Here is a 10,488-nt window from a genome sequence, read left to right on the forward strand (position 1 = left end):
TCTAATTGAATTCTTCCTTGGTCTGGGGATTTGTTTAAATGTTGATTTTATTTTTTGTTGGAATAAATCAGTATCAATTAATGCAGTTGAAATTTTTGGATTTAAACATTTTGAATAAGTAATAAATATTTTATCTTAATTTCTGTGGGGGATAATGGCAAAGGAGGCTGCAGTGCCTCGTAATATAAAATTGAGGATGTAGTCTTTAATTCATTCAACAAATATTTCTTTTTTAAAAAAATATATTTTATTGATTTTGTACAGAGGAAGGGATAGAGATAGAGAGTTAGAAACATCGATGAGAGAGAGTCATCGATCAGCTGCCTCTTGCACACCCCCTACTGGGGATATGCCCGCAACCAAGGTACATGCCCTTGACCGGAATCGAACCCGGGTCCCTTCAGTCCCCAAGCCGACGCTCTATCCATTGAGCCAAACCGGTTTCGGCTCATTCAACAAATATTTCTTAAATGTCTCCTATATATGCTAGGTTCTGAGAGCACACAAGTGGATAAAACAGATCAAAATCTCTGCCTTCAGGGAGTTCACAGTCTAATTATGGAGTGTTTAATGATCAATGTTAACAGCCTACTTGCTGTAGGCTGAAGTTGATTTTACTGAGAAATGCTTAAAAATTGTTTGTCCATAATTTAGTATGCTTTCTTCTTGTTTTATTTGGAACTGGGACTGATTCTGAGGTTTTGCCAAGAATATCTGGGAATGACATCTATATACACTGAGTGGCCAGATTGATATGATCTCTGAATGCATAATAATCTGGCCACTCAGTATATATATTAGAGGCCCAGTGCATGAATTTGTGCATGGATGGGTTCTGGTCAGGGGGAGGGGACATTGGCAGTTGGCTGGCCTACCTGCTGGTCAAACTCTTAATTGAGGGGACAATTTGCATATTAGCCTTTTATTATATAGGATGTACACTGAATGGCCAGATTATTATGCATTCAGAGATCATAATAATCTGGCCACTCAGTGTATATAAAAGCCTAAGTATCCATCTGACCATTCAACTATTCATCTGGTAGCTATGATGTGCAAAGACCACCAGGGGGCAGACACTCCAACCAGTAGTGAGGTAAATCCTCACAGAATTGGCTGTGGGTTAGGTTGCTACTGGGGTACTGTCGGCCCAAATCTGCTTCAACCACACCCTGGACCCAGACAGGAGTGAGGAGGGAGGCTGATTTCGCAAGGAATGGGTTTCTTGTTTGGCTTTATATGGATTTTGTAATATCATGATCAGTGACCGAGGCAATATTGTGAATGTTGCATTAGGGTTATGGAACTTGTTTAACTTGACCTCCTTGGTATATTTTCCCTAACTGTTCTTAATATTTTACTTGATTCGTTAGTCTTATTGGCTGTTTTTATCTGCCTAGGGACTTGTGGGGGAGGGTTGAAAACAAAGGAAAAATGCAAAAGCAATTAAAAGACATATGGAAAAACAGATGGCATCTGTATGCAGTGGTAACTAACACGAGGACACAGAAAGGTTGGGAGAAGATGGCAAAAAAAAAGTACTAAGTAAGGTAAAGGAATATTTGTAGAAATCTCCAGGTCACAGATGAAACTAGACTCAGCTTGGAAATTAATTAAGGCATACTCGGTGGTCTGAAAGAATTACTTTTGGCATGGGTCTAATCTGAGGAGTTTAGATTTCTCAAAAGCAACACTTGTGGTGAAACAGCTGTTATTTTACATCTGAGAATTTCCACAGGACAAGCCCTAAGTCCTGGGTTTGACTATATTTTATTATTAGGGCTGGAGCCCCTGGAAGATAAAGCAATCTTGGGTCTTGGGATTGGGAAAAGTACTGAGCCTTGACAATCTGGTGCTTTAACAGCAGCTTGCAAAAGGTCATTTTGCAGGGAAGAGATGTTTAAAGAGGCAATAAGAAAGTCATAAAGAAGGAAAGAGTGGAAGGTATCAGTAGTAAAGTTGCCTGTGACCAAATGATATACAATTAGATCAGTATAGAAAAACATGAAAGAAGTAACCATGGGGTTCTGGAAGAGGAGGCTGAGTTTATTAAGCTTTAATGATTGCTAATGGTGTATCAGCCATCTTACACATTATCTCATTTAATCCTCGCAGTAATTCTATGAAGTAGTTATTATTATTACCCCATTTTTAAAAAAAATAAGGAAACTAAGTTAGAGAGAGGTGAAGTAAGTTATCCAAAATTACCTAGGTGGTAAGTGGCAGATCTGGAATTCTAATCTAGAGAGATTGGTGTTGAGTCCATTTGGCTTTTTTTTTTTTTTAATATCCTCACTACAAAATATGAGGATATGTTTATTTTACAGAGAAGGATAGGGAGATTGAGAGGGAGAAGAAGGAGAGAGAGAGAGAGAGAGAGAGAGAGAGAGAGAGAGAGAGAGAGAGGCCATCCATCAGTTGCCTAACACAGGCGACCCAACTAGAAATCAAACCTGCAACCTTTTGGTGTATGGGATGAATCTCCTACCAACTGACATAACTAGCCAAGGTAAATCCATCATGTTCTTTACCATTACAGTACAAGGTTTTTCTCAGGCCATGTGAAAAGAGATAGAATGGGATTCTGACATCATTCTAAGACCAATTTTTTTTCTTTTGTTGTAGTTCTTCTTCTTTGTTTAGTGTATGAGGATTTATTTGTGATATGGGAATCTTTGGGCCTCTGTGGTTCCTCCTTGAGTGAAGGCTACTTTTACTCTTTTTTTCCAGACTGCTCATAGGAGAATGGTTAGATCTTTATATTCCTGAGCAAATTCCAGGATTACATCCATGGTCTTTGGATTGGCCCATGCTTCTAAAGCTGTGTGTGTGTGTGTGTGTGTGTGTGTGTGTGTGTGTGTGTGTGTGTGTTTAATATTTTTATTGATTTCAGAGGAAGGGAGAAGGAGAAAAAGATAGGAACATCAATGATGAGAGAGAATCATTGACTGGCTGCCTCCTGTGGCCCAACACTGGGGATTGAACCTGCAATTTGGATATGTACCCTGACCAAGAATTGAACCATGACTTCCTGATTCATAGGTTGATGCTCAACCACTGAGTCATGCTCTATGTGTTTTATTTGTGAACCCCTTCCATCTTTACAGAAGCCCAGAGTATGCAGAGAGAATGTCTTTTGGGGGGTAATTTAATGAGCTTCTATGACATCCAGCAGTATAAAAGCAATAGGCTTATAAAAAAAAGTGGGTGGAAATTTTAGAACTAATTAGGAAAAGGGGAAATGAGTCTTGAGAAGAGAAAGCCTTGAGAAAAGACGGAAAAATGAGAATCAAAACACACAAAGGCCTTTGGATAATATTCCTGTTTCTAGAGAGAAGGGAGTTGAAATGTAGGGGAGGGCCCTAAAAAAGCCAAGTACAAGATCTTCCTCTGTTCTGAGTGCTGGAAAAAAGTTACCAAAAGAGAAACTGGAGCTATAACAGACTCATAGATACAGAGAACAGGCTTACACCTGTTTGAAGGGAAGAGTATTGGAAGGCAGGGTGAAAAAGGTGAAGGAATCAAGAAAAAATATGACTCATAGATAGAGACAATATTATGGTGATTACCAGAGGGAAGAGGGAGTGAGTGGAGGCAGAAGAGGATATGAAGGGATAAATGGTATTGGAGGGAGACTTGACAAACAATACAATATACAGATGATGTGTTATAGAATTGTACATCTGAAACTTGTATAATTTTATTAACCAATATCATTCCACTAAATTAAATAACAATAAAAATAGATTAAATACTGAAAAACATATTTTTAGACCTTGGACAGGGTTTGAATAAGACTCTCCGAGTGTACTTTGGGGTTCTCTCTTAAGGGTGTCAAGTAAACTGTATTAAAGAAAAATTATTGAAAGGTTTTCTTTTTATAAGCAATCTAGATTATCTGCATCTCTAGAGTTATTTTTATTCTGGAATGTGGTGTTAAATAATAACAAATTGATTTCAGGAGGATTTATATCCTTATAATATTTAGGGTTTCCATCTATGAACATGGTGTATATTTCATTTATTGAATTCATCTCTTGTATTTTCTAAAAGAAAAACTTCTACTTTTGTTAATTAAATCAAGCTTAAAACTCTTAACTCTTGTCCTTGACTACTGTCTTTTCTTAATAGTCTCTTGGAATAGTTAGTACCAAGAACATTCAGTTTGAGGTTGGATATAGCTGTGTTTCTATTTGACCTCTGCCATTTTCCTTGCTGTATAATTCTCTACAATATCTCTGAGCTTCAATTTTCTCACCTGTCAATTGGGATTAATTAGTTTGTTGAGAGGGTTGGAATGAGATAGTGTGTAAAGCAGTGCCTATCTCAAACACTCAATTATTAATAATTACTGACACCTCCACCAAACTTAGGCTTGTCTGTGTAAAGAGAGATCCTTCTCTCCCATCAGCACTTTAAATATAGACATGCTAAACTTTCCTGAGTACCTTCTAGCTTATTTGATGTCAGGCTGGGACATTTAACAAGGTTTTTCTAAAGACTGGGAATAACAACAGATAATCAGAGAGAGTAATATGAAACCAGATCATTGTACTTTATAGTATAAGGCTTGCTCTTTAGAGCCTCATCTTATCCTTGATCCTCATCTGTTTCCACAAGATGGTTACCATCTTAACAACCCACCATCCATGAACCCTCTGATATCTGCACCAAAAAGTGCTAGATTCGAAGAAAGACACGATATCTAAGACCTGCTTTCTTAGTTTCACATTCTTGTATTTTGACCAGATGCTTGATTATCTGGAATAGCCACTGTTTTCCAGGGGAGCTCCATCCATGCTCTGTCCACAGGAGTGTGACATTTCCCTAGAGCCATAATGTGACAATAATATTAGAAAAGAACACAATAATCTAGGATCCAGTGTTTCAGGGAGGAGGTCCTATTAATACTGACCTGCAACAATCTACAATGCTCACTATGTAACAAAGCTCTCAGCTCCCTTGCTAACATTTTAGATCAGTGGTGTAACCATATTTCCCATCTACACTAATACCCTGCTAAATTCCTGTCTGGGTCGACCTCTTAGATGATTCCATGTGAGGAGTGGGGGACAGTGTTATCCATCTGTGCCCTTCCATCAATGATGGACTAACATCAGAAAGGAGAAAACTATTACATGACTGATTCTCCCTCCACATTCTATTCCCCACCAGCCTGGCTGCTTATATCTCAGCATGCTTTCTGCTTGAAAGAATCTAAATTATAGCAAATTAATGGAGATAGAAGAGAACTTCACTATCATGCAGTTCTTCCCTCACATTTTACAGTTTAGAGAACCAAGACGCAGAAATTAAGCAATTTGTCAATGATGACTGTTAGATAAAAGGAGCGCAGAGATGTCAGTGGTTTGATGCCATGTTTACTCCAGACATAAGCCTCCTTACCTGTGATGGGAACAAGGATGAGTCAATTGCACCTTGAGAACTTCGTCCAGCAGTAACACATTCTGTCAACAACTGTTTCAAAGTTTGCTTCATTTCCAGGGCCAAATCATTTAACCAATTCTAAAAATAAAATTAGAAAATAATATATACATATCATAAAACAGATATACAATCTGTTTTTTTTAACTTTCAAATTTCATCTTTTTTATTTTTTGTAATCTTCATTGTTGAAAATATTACATATGTCCCCTTTTCTCCCATTGACACTGTCTAGCCTTCCCACCCCAACTCAGGCCTTCACCTCCCTACAGTCTGGGTTATGCATATATGCATACAAGTTCTTTAGTTGATCTCTTCCCACCACCCACCCTCCCCCACCTTCCCTCTAAGGTTCCAAAGTCTGTTCCATGCTTATATGTCTCTGGATCTATTTTGTTCATCAGTTTATTTTGTTCATTAGATTCCACATCTGGGAGAGGTCATGTGATACTTATCTTTCTGACTGGCTTTATTTGCTATTGAAAATGGTAAGGGTTCTTTCTCTTTTTACTGCTGCGTGGTATTCCAATTTGTAAGTGTACCACGGCTTTTTTATCCATTCACCTGCTGATGGGCACTTGAGCTACTTCCAGGTCTTACCTATTGTAAATTATGCTGCTTTAAACATATAAATTATGCTGCTTCAAAAATGTTATGCAGTGCATATATTATTTTTGATTGGTGTTTTGGGGTTTTGGGGATATATTCCGAGAAGGATCAATTGACCCTTTTAGGATCAATAGGTCAAATGACAGTTCCATGTTTAATGTTTTGAGGAAACTTCATATTGTTTTCCACTGAGGCTGCATAATCTATTGGCTGACCCTATTCTTTTATTTTAGGAGGGTGAATTATAATTTCTTATTGACTCTTACATCCCAACATGTTATATGTCATATAATTAATAAATTATTTAAGTAATTTAAAAAAAAGAAAAGAACACAATAGTATCAGCATTCATATGAAAAATACATATATGGATAAGGGGGAATTTTTGATATATACTCTAATAGTTTTCTTTATATTGGTAATATATTTCTCTTGGCATGTTCATTCTGAAATTCTTTATATTTTCTATCATAATTTATTTAATATTTATACTTTATTTTTTCATATATCATTCGATTGATCAGGAATTCTAAAACAATATTTAAAATAAAATGATAGAAAAGGTTTTCTTTGTGTCATGCTACCTAATTTTGTTCACAAAATTGAGGTGCTGTTTGAAGTGTGCCAGGAGAATGTTTCTAGTTCAATATTGATATCAGGAACCCCAGCAGATGGGAGGCAATAGGATGGAGATGTTCTCTGACTAGATCTTGTTGAACAGGTCTCTCAGCTCCTTATCATGGAGCTCTTTCCCACCAGGGGACACTGTATCCCTGATTTGCTTTCTAGTAACTTATATTCAAATTTTACTTTTTGTTCCTTCTAACGGTTTTTTATTTTCTTTTCACTTATTAGATCATCATGTTTTCTCATAGTTTCTATTCTATGCTCCTCTTAAAGATCCTGCAAATCATCTTCAAATCTTCATTGCAAGTTCTTGCTTAATGGCTTTGTAGTTTTCCACAACTTGATTTTCAATTGAGTGTCTCTTGATCTCCTCAACTTGTCTATTCTGAATCTGATTTCATTTGGTGCAAAGAGTTTCTGCTACTTTATGACTTTGGATAAATACTCAAAAAGTTTGTCAGATACACACATAGCTTTTCTCTTTCTCTGCTGCATTGTTTTCTGTAATGAGCATTTTTGTAACCCAGGTAATTACATCCAGTTTGCATATTCTCTGGGAGTTTATTAATTTGTATATGCTTCTGTAACTAAATCTTCAAACTAATGTTTTGTCAAAGGTTTAATTTGAATGTTTGTTAGAAATAATACAAAACAAGTAACTCACTTTTTGATTAACCAATATCTCAAGTAATAGAAAATTACAGAATAAAGAAAAAAATAAAAGGAGATATTTAAGAAAAAATAAAATAATAGAAGATATATTTATTTTGTCTATTTTTTTAAAAAAGGGATATGTATTTTAAATATTGCCTCATGTTTAAAATAGATGTTCTTTATCATGTTATTCTTATCATTTTCATATATATTCTTAACATATTTATTATTTTATTCTAATTTTACAGAATGTATATTAAATGTTAAAGTTTTGCTCTTTTGGATAGCTTTTGGAAATTATTCTTGATCTATCTGGCAAATATTTATTGAACTTCTACTATGTGTCAGATACTATGCAAGGGTGCTGGAGAGACAAAGATGAATAACATTACAGACTACTCAGAAGAAGGAAAAGATGCCAACCATTACAATATATTGTGACAAATGCTAAAAGATGTAAAGTGCAGTTCAACCCAGAGCATCTCAATTGATGCACCTGACAGATCATATCTGAGTTGTTGACAAAGCTAATATTCAGTTGTACACACCAATGCAGTTAAATAATTTAAAATACTGAAAAAATTCCCTAGTAAATTACTGTTGCCCTGCACACACTGAATTCTCCCTCACTGACCCAGCTATTCTCTGGGGCCTCCACTCCCAGACCTCTGGAGAATTCATCAACTAAAGGGGTTAACACTTGGTACTGCCCAGCATCCATTGTACATTCTGATTGGTCTCTTCCTGTGCCTTATGACTATACTAGAGACCCTGTGCATGAAAATCTGTGCATTCAGGGGGTCCCTAAGCCCAGCCTGTGCCCTCTTGCAGTCTGGGACCCCTCGTACATTCTTAGCTCCCACTACCTCTGCTGAACTCACAGCCGCCAGCCTGGCTTGTGGCTGAATGGAGCTCCCCCTGTTGGGAGTGCACTGACCACCAGGGGGTATCTCCTACACTGAGCATCTTCCCCCTGGTGGTCAGTGTGCATCATAGTGACCATTCTGCTGTTAGCATCAATTTGCATATTACCCTTTTATTATATAGGATAAATACTGAGAATAGTACCGTTGGTTGTAGATGTATCAATATATGTCTCCCCTCTTCTCTCGGCGTGACCAATGGGGTTGGAATAGCAGAAACCCCTTCTCCTTTTCTCTAGCTAGAAGCAACCTTATTTGCATACTCCAGTAGCCCATTCAAATATTTTCATTTTCTATGTATGCCATGAAAATGTTGGAAAGCACATCCCTCACCCAGGTGGCTCAGTTGGTTGAAGCATCATCCCATACACCATAAGATGGTTTGATTTCCAGTCAGTGCACATATTCAGGTTGCAGGTTCAATTCCCTGGTGCAGGAGGCAATCGATCAATGTTTCTCTCACACATCTCTCTCTCTCTCTCATCTCTCCTTCTCATCAATAAAATAACACATACCCTTGAATGAGAATTTAAAAATAAATAAATAACAAGAAAAGAATCTCAATAAATATATATATATATATATTTTTTTAAGTTGGGAAGCACAGATTTGAACCAATGAACTTTTGTGATGTTTTGCTCCCTTTAAGCTTTGCTAAATTATGTTTGCTAGCATCATAACTCAAGTTTTTATACTTATATTCAGATATTATATTGGTCTCTTATTTTCATGTTTTATTTTATCTTTATCAGGTTTTGGGATCAGGACCATATTTATTTCATGGAATGAATTAAGAACAACTTAATGTTTTCTGTTTTCTTTCTTGAAGATTTGAAACTAGTTATCGTTAGTTTTAGGGACCCTGTGTGACAGTTTCTCAATTTATTCCACAGTTATTAATTTATTCTGATTTTTAACTTGTTGTATACATTTTTATATTTCTGTAGAGAAAACCATCCATTGCATTATAGTTTAACATTTTATTAGCATACAATTGTGTATAACATGTCCTTACAATTAAAAACATTGCTTATTTTGGTTGCTCTATCCCCTTTCTCATTTCTAATTTTATGTGTGTTTTCCTTACATAGGTTTGCCAAAGGTTTATCTAATTTATTAGCTTTTTAAAACAACCAGTCCTTGAATTTATTTATTGATTCCACTGTTTTTATATTCTCTGATTTATTTTTGTTTTTATCTTTATTGTTTCCTTTCTCCCATTTTCCTGAACACAATTTTGCTGTCTTTCTAAAATGTTAAGCTCAATGTTTAGTTTAGTTTATTGGCCTCAAATTTCAATAGGGAAATATAAAGATAATGCCACTGTATGTGTGTTAAAAGCCCCTCTCTCAGCTAGATGTTTGAGAAATGGCAAATGGGGCTGCTTTGAGCCCAAAATCAGAAAGAAGAGTATGGCAATGAATGTTTTTCTTAAATATAAGCCCTAAACATCAACATTTCCCCAAAAGCATTTCTCCACAGTGGGGCAGTAGGGAGTAAGAAGTGTTGGATCTAGCTTTCCAGAGAGAAAAACATTCTTTTGTGCTCTGGAATCTGTGCATATTTTATGCTGCGAGCTCTCCCCAAGGCCTGTCTGCTGTTGGTGCAGAAGCCTTGCTTTTCATTGTTGTTCCCCCTTGTGTATTATACTTTTCCTGAGTTTTGCTTTTCTTCCTGCTTGCCATAGTTAGGAAGTTCAGCTCTCTAGCCTGCTGTTTTAGCCAAGTTTAAACTGTCCCACTTGGTTGAGCTCAACTGCAACTATCACCACCACTCCCTCCTCTTATCTGACTCAAGGGTTTTTGCATTAGAGGTTAAAGGCACAAAAGGCTGTCTCATGGTCCCAGGAGGGGTTGAAGGAGATGGCTTACATGCTTAAATTGTTTGAGAGACATTTATGGAAGAGGGGTAAGAAGAAGAAAAGAGGGGGGAGGAGAAGGAAGGGAAGGAGGAACTTGACTCTTGTTATGAATCAGTAGGGAGTAAGCAGTTGCAACCCAAAGTGTATGTTCAATAGGAGGTGCCCAATGCCTACAAATCCCCTATAAAAATTTGACATTTACCACTTACCCCTTTGCTCCCTATGCCTCACCCACAGGTACCCTCTTTTCTTTTCTTTTTAAAATATATTTTATTGATTTTTTTTTTACAGAGAGGAAGAGAGAGGGATAGATAGTTAGAAACATCGATCAGCTGCCTCTTGCACACCCCCTACTGGGGATGTGCCCAC

This window comes from Pipistrellus hanaki, assembly GCF_964339955.1.
Source record: "Pipistrellus hanaki genome assembly, chromosome: X".
Classification (NCBI taxonomy): Eukaryota; Metazoa; Chordata; class Mammalia; order Chiroptera; family Vespertilionidae; genus Pipistrellus; species Pipistrellus hanaki.